At 45.1% G+C, this 27,590-nt stretch overlaps 1 protein-coding gene across 13 annotated transcripts in view; it reads right to left on the bottom strand.

Annotated features, from left to right (window-relative positions):
* Myt1l (myelin transcription factor 1 like) overlaps nucleotides 1-27,590 on the bottom strand; it is a 405,732-nt gene that overhangs the window by 263,220 nt on the left and 114,922 nt on the right. For all 13 annotated transcript variants that reach the window (XM_051144335.1, XM_051144353.1, XM_051144364.1 and 10 more), the window contains exon 3: nucleotides 24,590-24,697. The gene's annotated coding sequence lies outside the window, so the exon portion shown is untranslated. The remainder of the gene's footprint in view (nucleotides 1-24,589; nucleotides 24,698-27,590) is intronic.

Below are 27,590 nucleotides of genomic sequence, written 5' to 3'. Positions count from 1 at the left end.
AACAAGACAAACAAAACCACACAGGCATGCATGGACACACACACACACACACACACACACACACACACACACACACACACACACACTGCCAGATAAGCAGACATAATACCATGGCTTCAGGCAGATTTAAAACTAATTGTGCAATCTATGTACAGAATTTTATATGAAATTTTGGTAAATATGTAAATTACCTACTTTTTTTTTTTTTTTTTTTTTTTAAAGCACAAACTTAAAGCTATCAATCATTTAAGAGGGCCCAGGAAGGCAGAGGGTGGCACTGCAAGGTTCTTAGACAATAGTCACTTCAAAACAGGAAATCTGGATGGATTGTGTCCTCTCTGTTTGGGAAGTGAGGGTCCAAGGTGACATGCATTGACCCTGCATTTGCAGGTACTGGGATCTCTATAAGGACATGTTCAGAGATCTTAATGAGAAGGAAGCCTGGCTGCATCTGAGACTGGCTGCTGTGACACTGTACGGGTCAAACATTCTCCAGAGTCTGCCATAAGCAAGCAACTCAGGGCTATGCGTTATGGTTTTCAAATAGCCTTTATAAAGTGTTCTGTAATTGGTTTAGGAACATGCCCCTTTTGCCTATGAAGGTTACAGGAAAGAGGTATAGTTGGCCATAAGGACATCTGTTCTCTGCAAGAGACACAGCATTGCCACTGGGCAGAGGAGCGCTGAGAACAATAGACCTGGACTGGATAGAGCTCACTGTCCTCTGCCTAGCATTTGTATGTGCTTCCTAGCCACGTGGAGACAGATGGAGTAACATGGGGTTGTCTCCTGTGGCGGCAGGAAATCCAGCTTGCTGAGAAGCAGCTACTTTGGGGATTCAAACAGGGGGGAAAAATCATCCTGGAGTTAGCAGTACAGCTTCACAGTGAGGAGTTTTCTCATTGCTTTGTGCTTGCTCCTAATTCTCCTGCCGCAACGTTCCAGGCTCTTCCGTGAGCTGATGTCCCCATTTAAACAGGGAGCAGCTCCACATGTAATCACTCAGGAATGCCTTTCCCTTGCTGCCTCTCCAACAAAAACCGCTGTAGTGTCTGCTGTGACCTTGAGCATCCCCCACCAGCTCTGAATATAAGTCACTTTGTCAGTGGCTATGTGAAGAAAGGAAAAGGGCTTTCAGAGTGTGTGCTGCTTCTCATCTGAAATCATCTCCTAGCCTCATGATGGCTTCATATGGCTTTTTTTTTTTTTTTTTTTTTTTTTTTTTCAGCACTAAGGCTCAGTGACAACTGGGCTGCTGCAGTGATTAGCATTCAGAGCCACCCAGAGCTGCAGCTGAGCTCCAGCGGCTGGCAGGCTTGAAAAGACCGGGTGCCTTGCAACCTGCTCAGAGGCATTTTAGAGACCAGCATTCCATGACCAAATCCTTCCTAATGCAGAGCTAATTTGCAGCGATGATGAATGCCACAATCAGACGGCCTTTCAGCCTGATGCTCTCCAGTCGGCATCTGAGGAGAGCCTGAAGGGGCCGGGATGCATTCACAGAGAAGCCACTGTGAGCGACAGACTGTTCATGCTCAGAGTCAGCACCTACACAGTGCAGACCCAGGCCAGGCCATGGAGACCTGGGTCAGAGCCCCTTAGCCCTGGGAAGTGAAGACGGCTAGAGGACAGGTGTGTGGCCAGGGGTGGGTGGGGTGCTATCGCTATCAGAAGCCACCTCTATTGTGTCCCAAGCATGACTTGTTTTGTGGAAGGGTAACAGTATCACTGGGGGTTAGGGAGATGGCACAGTTATTAAAGTGCTTTGCATACAAACACAAAGAATAGAGTTCAGGCCCCAGGAGCTATGGGAAGAAAAGCTGGGGGTGGTCATGTGCACTTATAATCCCAGTTTTTAGGAGGTAAAGACAGGCAGACTCCTGGGCTTCCTGACCATACATACAGCCCAGGAAAACCAGGGATTCCCAGGGCAGTGAGTGCCCCTGCCTCAGACAGCAAGGGGCAGGGCTCATGAACAGTATCCAAGGTTAACAACAGCAGATCTCCACACATCCATACACACTTAGATGCGTACCCAAATACAACCCCCCAGCACACACAGATTGGCTCATCCTAACCTAAAGCGCGCTGTCAGGCTGGCCACATAGTCCGACGCTGGAATCTGATCATTTGACCTGCAAAGTGGTTCCAAAGGAGTTTTATGTCTCCCCACCTGCAGGCCCAGAGCAGCAAGGCTCTCCGAGCGTGTCAGAATGCCGACAAGCTGTCAACCTGCTTGTGATGGCTGAAACGGCAGCCAAAGGCACAGGAAGGCAGGGTGTCTGTGTCCCAGACGAGGACAGCTGGGGCCCATGGCACACAGTCCGTCCACCTGGGAGTCCCTGCACTAGACAGCAGCTCACTGTCACTCTGAGACACGGGTCCATCTGGTGCCGCGTCTCCCAGTTACCAGGATTTCCAAGTTTGCATTTTAATATGTGTTGCCTTTCATTTTCCTTGATTCTAACTCCAGCTGAGCCCGTGGCTTTGAAAGTTAGTCAAAGAAGTTTCTAGAGACAGGGAGCAGTGGCCTCTGGCTTGGGAAGACAGGAGTCATGCCTTGCCCTCCAGGGATCCCCTGTGCCATCTCACTTACACCTGAGCCTATTATTTGGACTTGTGAGGTGGGTTACGTGACAGCTATGGTTGAGAGCTAGTAGCACAGGTGGAAGAAGCTGGAAAATGCCAGGTGCCTCTCTAGGTCCTAGAGATGTGGGAGTTGGAGGTGGTGCTCATGGTTTAGAGAACCTGGTGGCTTCTAACTCATTATTTCACTTTCCAGCTTATGCAGAACACTAGGTGCCTATGGATACTATATAGGAGAGGGTTCTAGGTGAAGACAAGGGTGAAAACAGTGGCGTAGACAATGCTAAGCTACTTTTCCCATAACACAAGTCTCAATATATATGTGTGTATGTGTGTGTGTGTGTGTGTGTGTGTGTTTAGTGGTGTGTTGGTTGGGTACATGCTCATGAGTACATATGTGGACACAATTATGCATGGTATTCTTGTGGAGGTCAAAGGAAGACCTCCAGGGTCAGTCCTCTGGTACCTTTCATATTTTGTTTGAGTCGGGGTCTCTCTTTGGTCTGGAGCTTTGCCAAGCAGGCTAGCTGGCCAGTAGGTGTCCAGTGACTGCCCATCTCTTCCAATCTTGCCATTTCTGGGGTTCCAGGCACAAGCATCACACTCTGCTCTTTCACGTGGCTTCTGGTGACCTAAACCCACATCCCCACACTTGCAAGGCGAAACACTATCAACTGAGCTCTGTCTCTCTATCCTATATGTGTTGGATAGCTTCTTGTTTTTATTCTTATCAACTTAACAAACCAGGGTCATGTGGGAAGAAGGAACCTCAGTTAAGAAAATGCCTCCATAAAATTGGTCTGTAGGCAAATGTGTGGAGCATTTTCTTGATTAAGGGTTGATGAGAAAGGGCCCAGTATACTATGGATGGTGCTATGCCTAAACCCTAGTGTGTACAAGAAAAGCAGGCTGAGTAAATCACAGGAGCAAGCCAGTAAGCAGCAGTCCTTCATGGTCTCTGCTTTAGTTCCTGCCTTTAGATTCCTGTCTCAACTGTATTTATGGTGGCCTATAGTCTATAAACCAAATAAACTCTTCCTTTCTGGAGGAGTTGCTTCTAGTCAGAGTCTTTTTATCACAGCAACAGAAAGCAGACACTGACACTATCTTAATCCCCTTAATAAGGCACTGCAGTATGTGAGTCTCTAGAAGGTGACCTTTGCTTGTGGCACCCTAAACATGTCACCATGTCTCCTTAACATTGTCCTGCTGTCCCTTGATGTTGATTATCTTCTTGTTAAGGCCTGGATCGCTGAGGAGACACTGCTACTGGGTTCAGTGAGAGTTTGTTCAGGCTCTGAGAACCTCACTGAGGAAAGAGAATTAGCTGCCCAAGTTCCATTAGCCTGAGTGAATAAGACTTACTTCAACTGCAACTACCTCCTGTAGAAGTAGCTAGGTTCACCACTCCATTTACTTCTTCTCGGTCAGCTGATGAAAGAGGGACATAGGATGTCCTGCCTGCTGCTGTTGCTGGTCCTTAACTCTCCTCAGTGGCTGGGAGGGACAAACACAGGACTATGGGCAAACATGTGTTATTAGACTATAACTTTCTGGCCATTCTTAACAGAACTGAGAGCTAAGCACCAATTATCTGGACATCCCATGTAGCCCTGGTCACCATACCTTGATTTATTTCTTACTTCTTACCTCTGATTTTAAGCACTCAGATCAACTTGAGTCTGTATATCAACAATCAACACCAAACAGGAGTCCTTTTTATTTAAATAAGTCGAGACTCTGCCCTTAAGATTGTTACTCCAGTTACCAAGTAAGGACATAATGTAACATATAATCTCTTAATGAAAATTTTATAAATCAAGTTCCAAGTTAGAGACTTTTAGGGAATCAGAGCAGGTGTAAGATGTGAGAGCCAGAGGGAAGGCAGGGAAGCTTATTGCTAACATTTCATTAGCCAAGATATTTTCCATCCCTTTATTTATTCTCCATTCCTCCCTTCCTTTGTTACTATCACTCAACACCTGCACACCAACAAGTGTTAAGGGTTCAGAGTCACATCCCAAGATCTAACAAGAATGGGCCTCTCCTCTCACTTGTCTGACTTGTCATCTCTTGCTCCTTCATGCGGGTAGTAGGGTCATCTGAGAATAAGACCTGAGAGAACAGAGGGGAGCAAAGGTCCCACCACATAGTTGCTTTGGGAGGCAACCTGAAGGACCAGTTGGTAGGGCAGGCTGGGGTATCTGGAGCACTCTGGCCACTCTTCCAGAACTACCACCATCTTCATTGTGCTGAGGATATGCTCCATAGTAAGTTTCTGAGATAGGTTTGAGCTCAGAAAAGGAAGCTATTGCTAAAGTCAGGAAGAAAGATACATTTATATTTTAGCTTCCCAACTACTAAGAAAATTAGGAGATTTGGAAACCAGTACAGACCTTGCAAAGCTTGTCTTGGAGGCTCTGTTAGCCTCCCATCCAAAAGAGCCCAGACTACCATCAATTTGGATAAAATTAAAATAATCTTAGAACTTATCCCACAGATCATGATGTTACTAAGTATATTTTGAACACAAATCTAATGGCATGAAGACATCTCCTCACACCTTGGATCCCCTAATAGCACCATCTTATCACTCACTCTTCTAGTCTCTTTATTCTTCAAAGGGTCCAGACATACAGTTGGGTTTCTGATATGAAAGAGGGAAGATGGATGAAAGGAATGAGAAATGGAGGGAGGAGGGGAGGTTATGGGAGAAGGATAGAAAGAGTGATGAGGGAGGAGGTAGAAATGAGGGAGGGGAAGGTGGGAGAATTTATAATGTAAAGGAGGGAGGGGGAAGGAAGGAGGTAGAGAAGGAGGATTGGGGAGTGAGTCTGAAGAATGCAAGGCAGGGTGGTCATGCTACAGTAAGAACTTTCTTGAAAGAAGTGGAAAGGAGCAGCCATTACCCTGACAGAGCTAGTAGAAGATGCTACCTTCTTTTTTTTTAATTTAATTTTATTGATTTATTCATATTACATCTCAATGGTTAACCCATTCCTTGTATCCTCCACTTCCTCCCTCCCTCCCATTTTCCCCTTACTCCCCTCCCCTATGACTGTGACTGAGGGGGACCTCCTCCCCCTGTATATATGCTCATAGGGTATCAAGTCTCTTCTTGGTAGCCTGCTATCCTTCCTCTGAGTGCCATCAGGCCTCCCCATCCAGGGGACGTGGTCAAATATGGGGCACCAGAGTTCGTGTGAAAGTCAGACCCCACTCTGCACTCAACTATGGAGACTGTCCTGTCCATTGGCTGGATCTGGGTAGGGGTTTGAAGTTTACTGCCTGTATTGTCCACCTTCTTAGGAGATGCTACAAAGAAAGACTTCTAACTTGTCCAAATTTCACATCTTTCATTACACATGACACGTAGAGCATCATAGCTTAAAAAGTGAAGTTTTCTTCAGAGCTGTGAACCAATGAGAGGCAATGAGGCTTTTGTGACTAGTAGACTCTAAAAGGTCTCTATAAAGCAGGAAAGAAGGAGGAAACACACCAGCCATTTAGGTTGCAAACAGTTCCGAGACACACTGTTTCAGAAAGAATAGTGAAGTGAGATTTGAGAATTCAATATCAGGAACCAACAGTTTCTGCAGTGTCCTGCAGACTTCATGGGCAAAAGCTGAGAAAAGAATAAAAGGATTTATTCCATGCCCTACCACAGCCTTCAGTCCAGTATTTAAAAGAAGGAAGTATGTATAAGGAATATTATGTAATACTTGAAATAAGTGCAGAGCATATTAATCCCACAAGAGTCTGGCTGTGGAGGAGGTAGGTTTGCCTGGCCAGGAGGACTGTTTCTCAGATCACAAATGCAAGAAAAGCAAATGCAGAACTGTCGCCACAGGCAGAAGATGGTCAGCTTAGCAGAGGTCTGCACAAGGCACAGTGGTGTCTTTAGAAGCAAGTCCTAATGTTCAGAGCTGGAGTCAAGTTGTAGGTAGAGAGGTGGTGGGTCCCTGAGGGACTGGGGGACTTCAGAGAATGATAACAAGAATAGAAGAGGGTGGATGCATTCGTATTTTAGGTGACATACTAGGAAAGGATAGACTGGCGGGAATAAAAACTAGCACTCAAGAATGCTAAATGAACCCCGAGGAGTGTCCTCATGGGATAAAAAAATCTGAGCTGTGCCAGCAGCAGGGCTGGGAAAGATGCAGACAGAGATGGTCTGGGGCCGACGTCAGCTCTGCCCATCTACTGATGGAAGGCAAGCCTAGGAGTGCAGCCACAGAGGTGTCAGCCGCACAGACCTAGCACTGCAGGGATTCAGTCACTGGGGGGAAAGGCCGGACAAACTTCAAACTGACTTGGAGTGAATCTTTGTAGAGAACCACAGAGCCTGAAGCTAGGATGAGGTGGGTAGTGTAGTATGGTACAGAGTCCTCCCTAAAAGGCACACAGTAAGGACCAACACTCCGGTAAGAAGCAGCAACTGTAAAAGAAGCTAAAAAATGGGACGTGGAAAGGTAGGCTGCAGGTGCAGTGCTAGTGAGAGCCAGAGCCAGCCAACGTCAGAGCCTGGTGTGAAAGAGGGATTAGCAGCCTTCTGAGTGCCACCAATTGCAGGTAGCTTCCAGTGACAAGCTCTCAGTGGAGGCTCAGGAGCAATGTCTATGAGGAGGCTTTGATCCTGCCCTTGCTCAGGGTTTGTCCCAGGAAGGCCAGAGCTTCAGTGGACTCTGAGATGCAAGAGACCTTTTCAGTTCCTCAGCTTCTCAGCCCCAAGGTTTGAAACTCACCAGCCCTCTGTTGGATTAACTTCTTTGCCTGAGTAAAATGCAAACTAATATTTATTCACTCAATAACATCTTAACTATCAAAAGCAGCCCTCATGGGCACCTGGGATCATTGATTGCCGACCTGGAGAGCTAGCCCAGCTCAAATGTGGACAAAGATAGTTTTGCTCCCCTCAGTGTGTGGGCTGCAGAAGGTATGGACCCTGAACATTTCAAATGTCAGAGGGAGACAGCATCCCGCTCGAGGGAGTTCAGGCTCCACAGGACAAGAGAGGTCCCTACTTGGTATGTTTGGCTCACTGGCCATGAGAGAACCTCCCCGTCTTCAAAATTCTTAGTGTGGAACAGAGATCCTTTCAGAAGTTCTGTTTAAAATGTGGGCTATGTAAGACATAAGAACAGCTGTGTGCAAGGGCTTCCCCTTTCTCATGGGTCCTCCTGTGTTAGCTACTATAGCAGAGATGCTAAATATTGGCTTCATTTAACCCTAGGACAGCCCCTGAGTTAGTCATGAAGTCAAAATTACCCAAAGTAGTGTGTCTAGGAACCAGGGCTTAAAGCAGGCCTGGGAATTCTAAAACACCAGATTGTCCTCTGTGATATTAGATTTCTGAACTCTATTGCACATTAAATAGGATATGCTGGGCACAGTGTAGCCCTCTGTTCATAGCCTTATGCCCATGTTGTGCAGAGCCAGCCAGGGTGCATCCCAGAATGCTGGAGAGCTAGTGACATCAATTACTCTCAGTTCTGATTCCCCACAACACTGAGGGCGGTACTTTTCAATCCCATCAGAGTGTTGTTTTCAGGCACTGGGTGGCTCACAGCCTTGTCTGTGCAACCCAGTTCTGTGGTCTGCTCTCTATCCCTCACTTTGCTCATGGGTAGACAAGAGATGATACTCATGTCTTCCTAGTGACCAAAAGAGAAGATCGTTATTACCCAGCAGCATCTGTTCCAGGATGGACAGGCAGGTAGACAGACAAGTAACCCATAATAAACTATTATCACTCCAAATGAGATACTTTTAAGAGTAAAATCAATTTTTAAAGTGTACAACAAAACCACCTAATGTAAAAAAATAAAATAAAATTTGGGATCGCTGAGCTGGGATGTCCTCAGAAAACATGACTGCATTTTGGCTCAAGGGCCCAGGGACAGGCTTTCTGGAATGGGTTTGTATTTTAGGGGCCCACCCACATTCTCAGCTCCATCTGGAGGTTCCTGCTGAGAGCTTGTCCCCTCCTTCAGGAGCTGGATGGTGTGACAGGGTAACCTATTCTTCAAGGCAGGCAGAGGAGTCAGTGAGACATCAGTCATATCTTCAGAGAACAAGATAAGGGAAGGTGGGAGGCAGGAGCGACTGAATGTATTATGTATGTTTATGAGCTTACTAAAGAACAAATTTAATTAATAAAAAGGAGAGCGCTTTCTTCCTCCTGCAAGTGTAGAAAATAAACATCAAATTTAAAAACCAAATGTAGATTAGATGTTCATTGTGCTCCATTCATGAGAGCCATCAAAGCCTTTTCATTTGTCACAAAGGGACACAAAGCTGGTGCTTTCACAGTTCTCCTTGGGTTACCTGAGAAAGGAGAGGTAATATTTCCCACCCAGACATTAGAGCCTTCAGGCAGCACTTTCCCAGACCAGAGAAAGACTTAGGTTTTCAGAAGATTCTGGTCTAGAGCATCATGAGAGAAAACCCTGCTGAGGTGGCCAGGTCCTGGGGAGGTCATAGAGAGCACTGAGAAAGAAAAACAAACAAACTGCCCCCCCAAAACAACAAGAAACAAACAAACAAAACCCAACAACAACAACAAAGGTATTTTAATCGGACTTAGTCAAGGTTTTTATTTAAAAAAAAAATTAAAAACCTGTTTTGTGGATGGGGATTGACCAGTTGGTAAAGAGACCATAAGGACTTGAGTTCACATCTACAAAACCCAGGGTGCAATGACCCTGTCTGTGTGCCCAGGGATGGCAGGAGGGCAGATAGGGCTGATTTCTTGAAGTTCACAGGCTGACTAACATGACCTACTTGGCAAAGGTCCAGGCCAATGAGGGAGCCTGTCTCAAACAAAAGGAAGGCTCAGGTCAGGTCGTCCTCTGCCCTCTATGTTTGTACTCACACATGAAAATACATGTAACACACAGACAGATAGACACACACACAACACAGAGAGACACAGACCAATACACACACTAACACAGAGACAGACACACACACAGACACACACAGAGACACAGACACACAGACACACACACACACAGTTTTTGGTTTTTTTTTTTTTCTTTTTTGCTTCTGTTTTGTCTTTTGTTTTCAACAATTTGAGAGGAATTCCCAAGATTTCATTCAAGCTCATTTGGGCACAATAACATTTTGATCAAGTTACAATTAGCTTGGCAAAATACATATTCTGTGGGGGAAACTAGGATATGACAGTCAATTTACATAACTGTGGTGCTTTGCTTATTGGAGTCTGAGGCACCTCCACAGCACACAATACATGCAGGTCAGAACACCCTCCACCTGACAAAACAAGGAGAGCTCTCAGCCCTTAAAAGAATATCCTGGAAGTGGAAGACAAAAGCAAAAGCCCTTTCAAATGGAAGATGGTGGGTCCCTGTGCCAGGCTTAGTTCAGTGTGGCTTCATCAGTTTCACAGGAATCAAGTGAGCTTACACAATAAAATGTCTGTGGACTAGACTTTAGCCAAGCAACCATTTTGTAATGTCATCCTTACTTATTCTTAAGTTTTTCTGCCAAATTGGGGAGGGTGTGTCCGGAGGGAGGGGCCTGCAGCTTTTATGTGGGTGTTGCTGTTTTCCTTCCCTAAGGAAGAACAGCAGCAGGTTATCTTATCTCTGTGTTTCTGCCACTGCCACCAGTGGCCCACAAGAAGTTTGGGTGACATAAAAAGCACATGAGAAAAGACAGAGGATGAAAAGTAGAGAAATGGATGCTTTATGAAGATTTTGTGGAGCCAAACACTACTGTTTCTCTCCTGACACCGCTACCTACTTCATTACAAGGCGCGGACACTTTGCTTTTTATCTCCTTTAATTTAAAAGAAAATATATCTGTTGCCATAGAAATATGTTTTCATGCTGACATTGTTATCACAGCAGCTAGTCTGTAGGTTTCACAAGCAGCAGCTAGTGCCTTTCTAACGAAGAGACTGGGCTTGTCTCCCGAACCGCCTACAGACAGTAGATCCCCGGTGCTAGCCTCTCCAGGGCCCCAACATCACAGACAAGCAGAGAACCAAAGAACACATGCGACAGTAAGGACCCCACAGCCAACTTCTGTTGCCCTTGACTCTGTCCACTACAGTCTATCTCCTAAGGTCCAACTCTCTTCCTACAGGAGTTAGAGCTTAGCTTTCTCTTAACCCCACCCCCAATACACCATACACCCAGATCACACTGCCCACAGTCAGGGGCTTTTGAGGAGTGGGATCCTGGAGATAAACTCTTCAATGTGCCCTTGCCAGGCATGTTGAAAGAGAAAGAACCTTCTGATTCCCTGCCATTGTTTCCTGTCTGCAAGGAGAGGTTTGGCAGATTCATGGGGAGCTGTGAAACAGCGTGTTTGGCACAAAGTCACCTCGACAGTAATTTGCATGTTCCAGGCTGTCATTCCCCAGTCTGTGCCTGACAAGGCCTGCCGCGGGGCCTATTGGAAATGTGCACAGCCGCATCATGCCTTTCTTCCCAGTTCTTCATGTCCGAAAGCAGAAGGTGTGAGCTAGGGCTGCTCGGTGTTCTGAGTCAAACTGGAATTCCTGTCAGCCTCCCACTGTCTACTCACTGTGGCTGTGCTCTCGGCCCACTGTCTGCACACGTGTGTGTATATGTGCACATGTATGCATATGTGCACACACAGGTATACAAACATGCAGGAACACATGTAGACTTACTCACTTATTCACCCGGAACTAAGCACACGGGCTTTGCTGCTGGCATGCAGATTCGGGAGAATAATAAGTGGTAACACCCCGTCCTTTGTTAGCAGGTGACAAGCAGGTGGATCTGGGTCTCTGCACCCTGGAACGACCTGTGTTCATTGCTGAAGGACACCAGGGTATAAGGCCATCTGCACCTGCTTGGAGGGCATCCTCTAGGATATACTTCTGGGTACTGTGTTCTCAGGACCGCTGCATGATTTTTGAGACAAAGATAACACTAAACAGCGAGTCTCCAATTTTTTTTTCCAGACTGTTGCCATGCCGAGTGTGCGTGAAGGTGAGCTGGGGCTGCAATGTCCAGGTCAGCGACATCTAGAGGAGTGCTGATCCCCATTTATGCTGGCAGTGAGCAAACTACACTAATCAAGGAGAGGTCCTGCCTCACCATGCATCAGGGTTCCAAGAATGCAGGTCACGGTCCAAACAGTGCAAACCCATAGACCTCTCTCTCTACTGTGACCTGCCAGGAGAAACCCTGGGGAGAAGGTCCAGCACACAACCCTGGGTCTTCTGCAAAAGCACCTGCCTTAGTGAGTTCACAATCGCCTTACATCCTACAAGCTATGTATTCCTGACCCTTAGTGACCAGGTACACTGACCACACAATGCCGGGCTATGGTTGTAACAACTGCTCTCATAGAAACTAAATCACTGACTTAACAGATGAGCAATTGACAAATTGCTACAACAACCTACGGATTCCTCTTGGAATTTGCTAGTGCAGCTCAGGACTGTGGAGAACTCACGGAGCTTCCCACTGTAGCCACGGGGCTATTGGGAAGGTGGTCCTGGAGCAGAGAGAAGATATGTTGTGAGTTGAATTGTGAAATGTCCCTTACAGGCTCACGTGCTTAAACAATGCCTTTTCATATCTTGGTGCTATTTGGGGAGAGTTTGTAACCAAGGGATGGTGGCCTATCTAGCAGAATGATTCTGACCCAAGCTCTCTGCTTCCAGACTCACTAACACATACGGAGCTGGTACCTCTCGCTACCCCTATCACTGATGGAGCTGACTCAGCTACCATGCCTTCCACATAGCTGTTGCCATTAGTAGTGAGAAAATTAACCAATTAAAATACTGATACCGACAACTGGTGGTGTTGCTGTGATGAACCTGTGTGATTCTTAGGGTTTTGAAACAGTGTGTGGGAGGACTGGAGCAGCAGCCTCCAGGAGCCCTAGAGTGCTGTAATCAGAGCTTACCGGGCCATTCCAATGGGAGTACAGATCAGACTAGAAATGCAGGTGCTAAGCATGTTGCTCAGGTTTCAGATAGGAACAGGGAGGCTGCTGGGAACTAGGCTAGAGGCCATTTATGTGGTATTCTAGCTAAGAATTTGTCTACTCTCTGTCTGTGTCCTGAAATTTGGAGTGAGGCTGGAATAAAAAAGGATGGACTCAATTATTTGGAAGAGGAAATTTCCAGATAACATTGCACTTAGGCTGTGGCATGGTTGTTCCTTGTTTTTAGCTAGACTTATGGAGTTGAAAAGTGGAACAGAAGCCAGATGCTGTGGCACACACTTGTAATCTCAGCACTTGGGTAGGCAGAGGTAGGTGCATCTCTGTGAGTTCAAGGCCAGCCTGGTCTACAAAGCTAGTCCAAGACAGCCAAGGCTACACAGAAACCTTGTCTTGAAAAACAAAAACAAACAAACAAACAAAATAAACAAGGAACAGAATGATGTGAAAAATGTACTGAATTATTTCTAGTAAGTTACATGACAACTTGAATGTTTCAAGGTAATCTGCATTTTTGGAAGAATAGAAAATGGCAGGAAGGAGACAGAAAAGGCTGGCCACCAGGTCACTCTACCTAGTGTACTGGGTGCACCTCACTGTACCTTTCCATGGTACAACAGTAAAGAGTTTAAAAAAAAAAAAAAAGATCAAAAGGCTAGAAGGTTTGTGTAGGGTTTTTACATTTAAGAAACAATATCAAAAGAAATGAAAGTGGAGGATGAACCATATTTGTAGCCTCAGGTGATGAAACTGAACATACCATGGCTGTAAGGCTGGCTTGCTGGATGGATTCTTGGTAACCAGGTAAAATGGAGGTGGCACCCAGGAGCCTCAGAGAGGTGGAGCTCTGGGCAACTGCCTTTATATCTATACACCAGAATTTGCTACTACCCACGCCATCGTGCTGAGAATTGTGATGTTATGCGACAACTCTACTGCAGAGCAAAAACTACCCTCGGAGGTCCTCATGTCTGTGGCTGCAGAATCTCTCTGAAAGGGGCAAGCCTTGGGCTAGCAGCCCACATCTGTCTAGCAGAAGCAGCTGTCTCAGGTGCTTCACTGCCCCAGGACACAGGCACATGGGTGGAGCTCCAAGTGTACAGACTAAGACTCTAGGATAGAAGGTGACGGTTGCACCCAAAGCTTGAGCAGCAAGCTCTGAGGTGCTGCCTGGTGTCAGACCTACGGGCCACTAGATTATCTTAATGTCATTTGTTTGGCACAATAGTGTTGAATCAGTATAATGGGAGCAGGATGAGAACACTCATGCGATAGATGGACTGTGTGGTCACGCCCTTGTCAGTCTTTGATGGGACCGACAGCAGAGCCACGGCTCTGTGCCCCACCCACTCTCTCTGTCCTCTTCCTGAGCACATAGACATTTACAAACAGCCAGGTTCACTGTATGGCCTGTGGTCTGATGTCTGAGGAAAAGAGGGCTAAAGTTGAGCATCCTGTACCATCTCTGTGGCCCCCAAGAAGCATACACCATCCTTGCAGTGCCCCAACATGCTACATCCTTACCACAGCTCCCCATATAACCTACGCACCCTATACCATCTCACAGCATTCCGCCATACTGCACCATCTCCCATCATATGGTACCATCCCCACAATTCCCCCAAACATCCTGCACCATCCCTACAGTCTCTCAAACATCCTGCACCATCCCTACAGTCTCTCAAACATCCTGCATCATTCCCTTAGGCCCCAGACATACTGCACCATGCCCATCCTTCCCAGCCATCTTGCGCTATTCCCCATAGCAGCCCCCATACTTTCTACAAGGCCACAGACTCCAGATGGTGGAGCCACAAAGTGGGTGGCTTCTGGTTTGAAATATACAAGGAATAATTGTGCATTACGATGTTTATGGCTGCTTATGATGGGGTCACTTTTTTTTTTTATTAATTTATTCTTGTTACATCTCAATGTTTATCCCATCCCTTGTATCCTCCCATTCCCCCTCCCCCATTTTCCCATTATTCCCCTCCCCTATGACTGTTCCTGAGGGGGATTACATCCCCCTATATATTCTCAGTTGGGGTCACTTTTTAATGTGGTTAATTCAGATCCTTGTGAACTTTACAGATACTTGGGACACTTTCTCTCTGGATGCATGACTCATTTGTACCTTTGTAGATACTTGGGGGTCACCTCTCCAAGTTCTCAAGTAGAAACTACTGCCTGGTGTGTGTGTGTGTGTGTGTGTGTGTGTGTGTGTGTGTGTGTGTGTTCAGGTGAGTTATCCTTCCTTATCCTTCCTGCCTGAGTTGCATTGGTTTCTGTTCTTTTTTTAATAATAATTTTTAAAACACGTATTTATTTATTTATTTTATGCTCATTGGTTGGTGTTTTGTCTGCATGTGTATTTGTGTGAGGGTGTCAGATCCCCTGGAACTAAGGCTATTGGCAGTTGTAAGCTACCATGTAAGTGCTGGGAATTAAACCCAGGTCCTCTAGAAGAACAGCCAATGCTCTTAACCACTGAGCCATCCCTTCAGATTCAGTGTTTATTTTATGTAGTTACAAATCAGCCACAAATTTGGGAAAAAGTGTTGTAAAGATTTGTTTCATTAAATATTTACATTCATGTACTCATATGGTGTACACACACACACACACACACACATGTGCACATGTATGACTATGTACCATGGTGTACATCTGATAATCAGATGACAACTTGCAAGAGTTGGTATCTCCTTTTGTCTTGTGAGTTTCAGAGATTGAACTCAGGTCATCAGGTTTGGAGGCAAGAGTCCTTACCCATTGAGCCATCTTGCTGGGCTGAACTGTAAAGATTTATTGCTGAATAGATTTCATCTAAGCCCCATGCAGTAATAAATAAAGTTCAAGTGAAATAGCATAATGTGGCTTTCCCACGCTATGTTATCATGAGATTTGCCTCTACCATTGGCTCGGTCTATCAAGGGACCTTGGTGTTGCCACATAAAAAAGAAAATGCGGCCTGGGATAAATTTTGTGGAATTAACAAGAACAAAAGCCACCTGCTGCCTACCCTTGACATTGAAGGAAATAATGTTGTTTCCCTTATTCGTATAGGAAGGTATTTAATGCAGCCAATCCTGGTGGTTTGAATGAGAAATGTGCCCCACCGGTTCATGTATTTGAACACTTGGTCCTCAGTTTGTGACACTGGGGAGAGTATGAGACCCTGAGGAAGTGGAGTCTTGGAGGAAGTATTTTACTGGCAGTGGGCTTCAAGGGCTTTCTTGGTGTTTTAATTGGTTGTTCTGTTTCTGCTTCTTGTGTGCAGATAAACACCTGATCAGCCAACTTTCTGCCCTAACTGTTGCCATACCTCTCAAAATCTCTCTAGAACCATAAGCCAAAATAAACCCTTTCTTTCTTCACTTTGATCATTGTATTTTATCATTGTATTAGAAAGTAACGAATACAACAGTGTAACCACAGTGTCTGCTAGCACCAGAGATTTGCCCAGAATAGTGGACATGACCTTGCCCTGGGAAGGTGGCTTATCAGCATCCATGTCCTATGATTGTTTTGCCTTTGTGGCTTTTAAGAACTAACACGTTCAGGTCAACAGATGTTGAAGACAATGCTGTCACATGGCCATGTTCTCTGTGCTCCTTCTCCACCCGTCCCCCTTCCTTCTTCATGTGGTTGGTGTCTTTGCAGTGCTCTAACCCTTTGGCTGTCACTCGCAGTGCCTGCAGTTTCTCATGGTGACAGTCGAAGGCTGTACCTATCCTGCCAAGGAAGGTGGCTTGAGCACCATGAACAAGGAAGGCGTTAGGGGAAGCTGAGGTTTCAGTGCTGGCCTCAGTTTTTCTGGCTTTTCCAGGACAAAAGCTCTTGCCCAGGGTCTCTCACATAAGAGCCACACCCAGGCCCTGCTGAGTTATCATTGTGTTCTCTGTTTGAGAAGAGTCAGAAGAAATGGCGTTCTTAAGTTGGGGCATTTTGCATAGTACTTTTGTAGCTGGTGGAGGGAAGACGTGGAGAGGGTGTTTCCAGAAGAGTTATACACCACATTAAAGCAGAACTCTGTTCATGGGTAGCACATGCCTGTCCACAGTCCTCATACTAACATCACTCTGAGTAAAGTTTATCCCCATTTATCAGGCACCAGTATGGAAATGCAGCACTGTAGCTAGGGAAAGGCTGGTGCGGGCAACTCATTTGTGGCTCATCATCACTGCCAAATGTCATGGCCTCAAACATACATCCACCCTGCAAGCTGCTTTTGTCATCTGTTACTGAGCGGAAGGCAGTATGCTGGTGTTTTAACAAGGAGCCTCTGGGAGAAAGGTAGGCATCTCTCCAGGGAAATTAGGAGCAGCTTCTCAAGACTCTCCCCACAGGAAGACTCAGCTTGACATAGCAACAAAGGAAGGGTTCGATATTCTCTCCATCAGTGATATTTACATGAATGTTTTAGCAACACAATTTAAAAGAAAAATCTATGTATTAAGGTTAACTTGTGATCTTATGGCCTATATTATGATACTGTTAGTTTGGAGTACGTGAATTAAATTGTACCACATGTATGTCCACATATATAGAGGCAGAGATGTGCCTACTTATGGCTGCTCATACATGCAAGCTATAGATGGATCTCATACCACACACATGCACCCATTCACATATACATGACAACATATGTGCATACCTTACATGTATGCTCACATAATGTATGGAAAATACACAGCAATCATGCATGTGAATATCACACGCCCCATAAACATATAATACATATTATATATGCTTATACATACAGTACTCTCTGTATGCATGAAATCATTGTACACTCAAACACTAGTTTTTGACTTTTGAAAGCAGGATGCCCAAATCATAACAACTTATACCTAAATACTTCAATATTTGTCCTTTAAGGGAAATATCTATATTTTCCTACATAATATATACTTTAACAACAACAAATATATATATACACACACACATATATACATATAATAAAATTCATGACTGATGTTTGCACCTTCTCATCTGTCCATCTATCTTCCATGGCTTTTTAATATCTAAAATATAGCTAAGATACAAGCCACGGTCCCCTTTAGTCCTAAGGAACTTCTGCCATTACTGTTGCTATTCTTCCATTCCACAGCTGCAGTATATTGAGTGTTATATTTAAAGCCACATTATTTAAGTAAGTTGAGACACTGCCCTTAAGATTTCACTGAATTATCAAGTAAGGACATAACGTAATACATAATCTCTTATTGAAGATTCTGTAAATCAAGTTGCAGTTAGAGAGTTTTAGGGATCAGGGCACTAGTGAGATGTGAGAGCTGCTGAGAAGGCAACCATACAACCATATTGTTAGCCAAGATGATGTCTTCCATCCTATTACTTTCTCTCCTTTTCTTCCCTTCCTTCCTTCCTTCCTTCCACCCCGCCGTCTTCCTCCCTCCCTTCCCTCCCCTTCCCTCATCCCCCCTTCTTTCTCCCGCCCTCCTCTCTCCCTCTTTCCCACCTCTATGGCCTCCTCCCAGTCTCTTCCCTTCCCTTTCTTTTCCTCCTATCCCTCCCTTCTTTCTCCTCCTCTCCTCCCTCCCTTCTCACACCCCTCCATCCTTAACTATCCCATGTGGCCATCATCACCATACCTTGATTTTTAACTTATTTCTTAAGTTGGATTTTAACCATTCAGATCAACTAGAGTCTGTGCATTAACAACCAATGCCAAGCAGGATTCTGAAGACATCCTTGTGGCCTGATCATGAAGGAACGACTGTAGCCCCCTTTTCAGGGCCAGAGTTGAAGCTCAGATCTGCATTCAGGAGCTCTGCTGGTTTCCGTGGGTAAAGCTGAACTGCTCACATCTGTCAATTCAGAGGCCCTAAAGGGCACATTAGGGAACTTGCTTGAAAACACTTCTGGGTTTCTTATGAAGTTTGTTTTGACTAAGAAGAAACACATTTGCATGTTTCAGAGGTAAAAAAGCAACTGATGAATGAGTGGAGAAAAACAATGAGAGATTTCTCTCTGGATCCTGAATTATCTGCAGAAGCACATACAAATGTTTCTACTTGCTTCTTGTCATCCCTAGATGCTTTATGCAAATCTAAGCAAATACACACATGTGTGCAGCCATAGCCTTACTTCTCTTTTGCATCTTGCATTTTTCTTTGACAAAATGTCCTTGAAATCCTTCTGCAGTGGCTCACAGAGCACCGCTTCATTTCTGACACAGCTGCAAAGTAAGTGAAGGCACTTTGATTGGAAAAGCTGAGCACACGGCATGGATATAAATCAGGGTAGCTCTACCTCGGTCTTTTATGGTAAAGCCAGTGAGTCTTGGCTCTTCATGAATAGTAATGAGAGGGTCTGGGATGTGTGCAGCCATGGAGCTACATGGTTCAGGCACTGTTGTGTGGAATGCTAACAGCCCTGTGACATGGTGCTGTCCCACTCTGTCAAACACACCTGATATGAGAGGTGAGTGTGCAGGCTCCTCCCACCGTCCAGAGGGTGGGTGCTCTGAACACTTCTTTATCGTAGGTCTCCACAGGTCACATCTCCATCTTTATCACACATTTCCTGGCCTCACTGAAACCTTCAGCTGCTCCTGCTGGATTCTGTCCAGTGGGTACTCTCTCTCTCTCTCATCCCTATCTCTCAGCCTGTAGTTCAGCTATAAGCCATTGTGTTAGATAACTACATCTGAACTCACAGTGGCACCTCCGCGGGGCTCCCACAGGGTTGCTTCACATTCCTGATTCTCAGCATCTTACTGGAAGATGGGGAAGCCCCAGTACTTTGCAGAAGAGCATTCTATAGATCGGCTTTCAGAGATAGCCACATTTGTCTGCTTTGATACCACACTGCACCTGTCACTTTAAACACTCCATATTTCTTTCCATGGTGTGGTTAGTTTTTTAAATATATACATTAAAAAAAACCCATTCAATGGTTCAACACCACCTCCACCCCCATTCAATGGTTCATTACCAACAGCTCTCCAGTAGAATTCTAGTTCCGTTTTCCTGTCTAGTATCTGATATGCAGTGCTAGCTTAAAGACACCAAACAAATGCACAGCATACATTTGTATGTGCGAGAGACTTGGAATAATTTATCTAAAGATAGTTTATTATAAAAGAAGAGAAGCGTCTATATAATTTAGTTACAGGCAAACTTCTCTCTCTTTATGTACTACACCAAGAATCAATGAGTTAAGAAACACAAGAAATAGGGACCCTGCACTCAGTGGACCACCATGTGCGGATCTCAGGACCTGTGCTATGCAGGTGCTCAAAGTCAAGTTTAGAAAGCAGTGATGGTTCTAGGAGGCAGCAGATGAGGAGAGAGAGTCAAGCCCCATATGAAGGGATGCGTTGTGCTTCCTTGGAATTAAGAACTCAGGGGCAAGTGAAGAAAACACTGCAGAGAAGAGTGGGAGTAAGAGGCATGGCTCCTTTGACCTTTGATCCCTAGCTACAGACATTTGTTACAAAGACAATTAAGAGAATCTGCATCCAAATATAAACAGGGATAATATTCACCAGTGGTCATTCTGACAGCTCCTATGAGTGAGGAACTCGTAGTGGCAGCCGCTGCCTCACTGTAAAATCATCCATTCAGTGCAGAGATCAACCACCCACATGCCATACAGAGCAAGCTCCATATTAAAGGCTGGAGCAGAGAAGCCTTGTCCTGCTCTGCCCTGCCCTGCCCTGCCCTGCCTTGTAGGAGCTCCAGGCTCTGCACGGGTCTGCTTGGTCTGGGAATACTAGGATCACAAAGGCAAGATAAGAGTGTGAGGTCTGGTATAGACTACTCACTGTACAAGCAGTGAGCTGCTTCTTTGTAAAAAGCTGTGGTGAGCAGCTCCGCCTCCCTAACAGCCTTCCAAGAGATCTAGACACCACGTGGTCACTGACTCAGATGGTTTTCTCCGACCCACCTTCATCTCAAACATAGCAGCAAAGGCCAAGACCACACTGTTGCAGGAATCAACTTTGTCCTCTCTAGACTTTTTCTCACTTATAAGTGATAAGTTATTATTATCCTTTAGTGGATTGGGGAAACTGAGGCTCAGATTTTATGAGGCAAAAGCAACAGTACTTGTCTGACTTCTTGGGATATGCCACCCATATGCCACAGGGTGTTATGCTGCCCTGTGTCTGAAGGCCCTTCTTCCTGCAGCAGAGTTACAACAACACAGCCTGTAGGCTGTTTCCCCCACTCAGGTACTGCATGGAGTTGTTATGAAATAATCCAGGACGTGTTGCAAGCAGGCCCCCTCAACAGGGAAGTCAGCTGGTGATCTGTGTTTCCACTAAAATTTTATGCTCCAAAATCTTTTTGCGTTGGGGGTGGTGGTGGTAAGGGTTTCCCCATGTAACCTTGGCTGTCCTGGACTTGCTTTGTAGACTAGGCTGGCCTTGAACTCATGGTGATCTGCCTGCCTCTGCCTTCCTGAGTGCTGGGATTAAAGGTGTATACTACCATGCCTGGTTTGTGCTTCAAAATCTTATTCTCAATAAAACAGCCTTTGAAAACAGTCTACAGTAACATATAAAGTTTCCTGAAATTAATCTTTTTACAAAGCTTGTGATATATGAGCATTTGAAATAACTCTCTCTGTGTCTAGTGTTTTATTTTCTTTGTATCTTTCTCTTTGTTTTCCTACTACATAGTACTTGGGAAAACAGGCTGAGTGAATTGTGTTATATCGAGTCATGCTATGCTGCCCGGCTCCTGCACTGTCCCGGGGCCACTTGCACAGGTACTGCTAGCTTCTAGGCTTAGGCTCTTTTCCAGTGTTGTGTGTGGTTCCTGTAGCCCTTCTCTTCCCTGAGTACCTGAGTCACAGGGCCTAGCTTCTCTTAGTGTGAAGGTTAATCCCTGTTGCCACTTAAGAAGATTTGGCATCACCTCGGAGACACACCCCTGGGATGTGTCCAAAAAGGTTTAACTGTTGAAGGAGGCTATCCCGGGATCCCGGCTTGAATAACCAGGGAAAAAGGGACAGCCAGCAGAATGCCTTCATTCTTTTGCTGCCTGACTGCCGACGGAATGCGACTTCTGCCTCCATGCCTTCTCTCCACCCACAGCCTGGATTCCTCTGAACTGTCGTCAAAATAAATGGCTTTCTTGCTGTTTGTCGGTCATTTTCACAGCAGTGAGACATGCACCTGAGGGATTTCAAGGTGGTCAGCAGAATGGTGTTGCCATGGAAATACTAGAAACCCCTCTGTGAATTTTGAGGGCTTCCTGGAACCTACTTGGTCCCCACAGACTATGGGGTTTACAGCAGCCACTGGCTCCTGATGGGGCCTGACTTACATGCCTTTTCACAAGAGCTTGTGATGGACACAGCCCCAACATGCTTTAACTGTTGACTTTATCAGCACGAGGCTTCCACCTCAGAAACCATCAGAATCACTGGCGTTTCTGATGTTCCTTCTGGATGCACCTGTCATCATTTTGCAAATAGAGTTTTCTTGGGATCAGCCCTGCCTGGTAGTGTCTGTGGCTCATTTTTGTACAATGGCCTCACATTTTGATTCCTGGCCTCATGGACTCCTCAGGCACAGCTCCTAAAATCTTCAGTCTTTGCTTGAATTATGTTATTCTCCATCATTATAGCAAATGGTGGGAGTGTCGACTTGATTGAAAAGAAAGGTTTGTTTTGGCTCACAGCCTGGAGATGTCAGCCTGTGATGGACTGGCCCTTGACTTTAGCTCTATTGTGAGGTGGCGTGTCTTGAGGGAACCAAATGGAAGAGAACGTGCGTTTGCCACACAGCCAGAACATGGTGGTGGGAGAGGATGGGTTTAGGTTCCCCTCTCGCTGTAAGGGCACAAACCTGTTTGTATGTTCAGGTGGAGTACATGAATCACACATAAACACATGCAGGTAAATGCTGCCTGCTGACACACTTTTATAAAACTGGAAATGGCGCACACATGCAATCTCTGTGAGCTTCAACACACATGTGTAGTCATTGGACCTCTTTACCCTACTCTCCTAGTGCCCCAGCTCATGAGAGTTCTACTTTCCTGCTACACATGGGCTGGGGGGTTTCAACACATGGGCCTTTCGGAGACATTTAAGATGTGAGTCATAGTGCTGGTGTCTAAGCAACACAGTCTGTCACCCTGAGCTGTACCACAGTCACCCACAGACTGTGATCTTGTTAGTAATCAAGCGAACCCTGATATTTTGTTTCTGGATGAGTGGGAGGATTATCATAAATCTAAGGTCAGCCTAGACTACAGGAGGGAGAAGACCCTTCTCAAAAGACCAAGCCAACCGAACAACAACAAAACCCCCTCACGCCACAGTTCCTAAATTCACAGCCCAACTGGCAGTGTCTTCTGCCCTTTCTATAATTCCACACATGACCTTCACCTTCAGTCACTACCAATGCCACCATGAGAGGCAGCTCACAGGTACTAAGGACCGAATGGCACTCCCCATGTGAGATACAGGTGTCAGTTGTGCTTTTGACTACTACCGCTTTATGACTGGATATGGAAGCCAGGAGCCCTCACACTCAGGACTGTCTGCTAGCGCAGAGCCTGCCTGCTTAATGAATCACATGAAGTTATAGGGAAGGTCATGAGAGATTAGAGGCTTTAAGAAGCCCAAGGACATTTTCTCTTCTTGGAGCAAGTACAACTTGCTCTATCCATATATATATATATATATATATATATATATATACATATGCATGTATACACATACACATGTACAGAAAGACACATGTATAGATATACACATGTTTGTGTGTGTGTGTGTCACACACATACATGCAAGATATATCTTGCAGAATAAAAGGATGCCCTGGATGAGAGCCTATAGAAGGCCAAGTTCATCATCACCTACATGGATTGCTCTTTCAAAACTAGCTGCTACCTCTTTATTTTGGATTCTTTGTTTAACTTTCCAATGAGGTTTGTGTTGAGCACTTTTAATTAAACTACATTGATAGTCCTCATTTAAATGGGAACATTTATTCAATGTTAAAAATACCAATTTAATAAAGACTCATTGAAATATTACTTTGATAGAAAAACTAAACAGTCTCATCACTAAAGCTCAACAAAAACTGGAAGCTTGTAGGCATGAAACCTAAAATTCAGAAATGTAGCAGTTTTAAGAGCCAAGTATGAGTTAACACTCAACATGAATAGGGTTTAGTTGGTGTGTGTGTGTGTGTGTGTGTGTGTGTGTGTGTGTGTGTGTGTGTTGAGCTGCAAGGAAATGTACAATTAAACTTAATGTCTTTCCCAAGCTGAACCAATGAGCACACTGGGTTTCTTGAGGGGAAATGAGTGGGGTGTAGAAGGGAAAATAATGGGAATGACTGTGACCTATTACTGCAGTTCACGAAGCTCTTAAAGACAGCAGCCCCACCAGGCTGCAGCATATGGGAGTCAATAGAAGCCTCTCATTTCCACAGTGTGGGATGAAGTTCCATTACCAGACAGGCAAATGGGGTAGTTGGCACACAAACAAATTACTACTGCACTGTGAACCTGAACAGGCAGACCAGAGTTTTCCACACAGAGCATCCTGAACAGCTGACATTTTGCCATCATTTCTCTTTCTCCAGGAGTGTTTGCTGAGTTCAGGAGCACGGTCTCAGAGGCTTTGAAGCTCGGCCACTGCACATGCCCAGAGGCTGGTCTGGGTCACATTATGTTCACCCAGACCCCTGGCTCTGACACCTGCCAGTGATCTCTTGGCTGCATTCTCTCTGCCATCCCAACTGATCTGAGCCTGTAACCAGGATTTGTGAATTCAAAATATGACATCTTCAGCTTTGAATGTCAAGGCTGTTTGTGGAACAGGTTCTGATTTCAAAGGAAACACAGTCTCATTCTCTCACCGCTGTGTCCCACGGGCTCCCCACGGCACCAACAGGGTGCTACGTGCTCCCATCATGTCACCTGTGTGTAACTTTAATATCAAGAACAACAGAGCATCATCCCATTTAACAGCAAATGCTCTGTAAATATGAAATGGCTGTGTGTGAAAACATTAATTTCTGCTCTACAGCATCAAACGGGTAAGGACTTGGTACCTGAGTTCACACTCTGGGTCCTCTTTGGACCAGCACTGCTGGCTTCCACCACAGGACTTTGGAGATGCTAGCTGGATGTTTTCACCAGTTCGTCCTAGTGTTCATTTCCTAAGGAACAGAACAAGAAGGACACAGTTACTGACAGGAAACAAAGGCGGGACTGACCTGTGCACTGACACTTAAAACAGCTGTGTTTAAAGACAGACATCCATATGCTAAGAAGGTGTGTTGATGGTTTTGCCCAGAATCCTTGATTTGATGGCTCGGTGTGTAAAAGGGCACCTACCACCAAGCCTGATGTCCAGAGTTAGATGCCTAGGAGAGTGCTGACCTCTACAGATTGTTGTCTGCCCGCCTCATGTCCATACACAAATATATAAATAGAGAAATACATACATACATACATACATACATACATACATACATGTAAAAAACAATTTGGTTAATTCACTTTGAAATCTGAGTTATTTTTCAGTTTCAAATAAATGTCCTGTTTGAGGCTAAAACTAAGTGCACATAATAATGCTTAGGTTGGCCAACTCCAGGCAGGCTATGCAATTATTATCTCTGTCACTACTTTGATGAAATTAGGAAGCCATGCAGTAGGTGAGAAATATTTTATATGTTAATTTCTTAGAAACTAGATTTTTCTGCTCATACAAAACATAGTCTGCCAATGCCCAGGAGACTTCTACATGTCACCTGCTTCATCTTTAACACAACAACAAAAGAAAATTTCTTCATGAGTAGAAATTTAGAATATATTTTATTAACTTTCTGTAATGTTGTCGTAGTTATGATTTTTAAATACCTAGATTATTTAGAATGATACTGTCAGAGACAGAACACATTTTTTAAAAATGAGAGAATGCTAGAGAATCAGAGAGAGAGAGAGAGAGAGAGAGAGAGAGAGAGAGAGAGCCATGCTAGGGTAGGTGCTTGGCTGTTGAAGCCATTGTTTCTGATGCTAAGCTCCAATTCAGAGGCCTCATTAAATCCAGTCTACGGCAATAACAGCCGAGGTGTTAATGGGTGGCAGTGAAGTGTGTCAGGGAATGAAGAGACCCTCAGGGCTCTCCAGTTTACAGCAGCCACACACAGCAGCGTTACCATAAATCCTCTAAAAGACACTACGCTCCACTTCTCACAGGATACCTGGAGATAAGTCAGCATTCAGTGTGCTCAGCCACGGGGCTGGGAGGCCAACACCCATCTCCTACATAATACACAGGGTCTGCAAAGCACTCCTAGAGCGATTCTCTTGCTTACCCCAATGAGAGGACAGTAAACAAACAAGCAAAAGACAGATGAATCCGGAAATACCACGTGGAGCTCAGAAAGCTTCTGATTACCTACCACCATGCTTCTAAATCTAAAACCACTAGTCTGCCAGATTCTGTGACATGCTTAAACATATTAAAGGTTTAGTATTTTACTATGGTTTTCCCTTATCTACAGTACCCAGCATTCTCATGCATGCACACAGGCACTCATGTATCTATATCTACATATTCTCATATACACAGCTACATGCATGTTCTCACACATATAAATATAACACACTAACATCATCCCAGAGAGGCACATATAATCTCACATGCACATTCAAATACATATATGCTCGAATGTGCACACACGTGCACAATTCATACACATTCACACACATACTTAGTTGTACATGCATGCTCACAAAGCAAACATGTATACACATGTGCACACATGCACATTCCCATATATTCATGCACTCACTATGCATCACACAGGCATTCACATAGATATATACTCCTACATAGATGCACACACACATATTACAGGTGCACAAAATGCTTCTGTATCCTCAGCAGTGGCTGCTCCTTTATTCACAGCGCATTTGCACATGTACCTTTTACACAACGGTGGCAAATGTCCTAACTGTCATCAATTAGTAATCCATTTTAGGAGCCAGCTACTCAAGCATTCCTTCAGAATAATTGACACCTTCTCCATCCTTGGACACTGACCACTGCAGCTCAGAATCCAGAGCCTCAGTCTTGCAAGGCAAGAGGGTCCAGAGTGCAGCTCCTCCTGTTCATGCTGCTGGCTCACTCTCGGCAGCTAAGGGGTATCTCTGCATTCTGGCTTCTTAAACTTCTGTGCAACTGGTATCTGCTCTCAAGGTCAGATTATGGGGAGGCAATTAGCATGCAGAGTCCAGGCCCCTCCCTTTTAAATGGTATTACTGTTCTTTTCACAGATGGGGGTCACAGGACTTGGCTGCGTCAGCAGGGGTGCGAAGCCTTCTGAACAGCTGAACCACCAAAGTTCACCTTCTCTACCCAACCCATGTGATGCTGGGCTAAATTTAAGACTCATCCTTTAGCATGTCTTTGTTGGGGCTACTATTGCTGTGATGAAACATCATGAGCAAAGCAACTTGGGGAGGAAAGGGTTTGTTCGGTGTATGCTTCCACATTACTGCTCATCATTAAAGGAAGTCGAACAGAAACTCAAGCAAGGTAGGAACCTGGAGGCAGAGCTGATGCAGAGGCCATGGAGGGGTGCTTCTTACTGGCTTGCTTGTCATGGCTTGCTCAGCCTGTTTTCTTATAGAACCCAAGACCACCAGCCTGGGGATGGCAGCATCCACAATGGGCTGGGCCCTCACCAATCAATCATTAATTAAGAAAATTCGCTACAGGCTTGCCGATAGCTAGATCTTATGGAAGCATTTTCTCAACCAAGGTTCCCTTCTCTCCAGTGTTCTTGTTTGTATCATGTTGGCATAAAACTAGCCAGTACAGCACCCCAGACTTTTTCAAAGAATTCCCAATGCCCTGCTGTGTACTTGGCATGAATGGCTGGCCGAGAAGCTGTTTCCTGCAGGAAGCTATGTTTCTGGATCGAGGCATTTCTTCTATTTAGTTGGCTTGGGCACATTTGACGCTCTGAGCATTGATTGCAATGCTTTAGGAATGGCTCTAGAATGCCCCCTTCCTCACAGTGCTTCTTAAGGGCCCCACTA

This window comes from Acomys russatus, chromosome 1, assembly GCF_903995435.1.
Source record: "Acomys russatus chromosome 1, mAcoRus1.1, whole genome shotgun sequence".
Lineage (NCBI taxonomy): Eukaryota > Metazoa > Chordata > Mammalia > Rodentia > Muridae > Acomys > Acomys russatus.
Note: the sequence above shows the minus strand (reverse complement) of the source record. Positions and strands in the feature narration are given on the sequence as shown.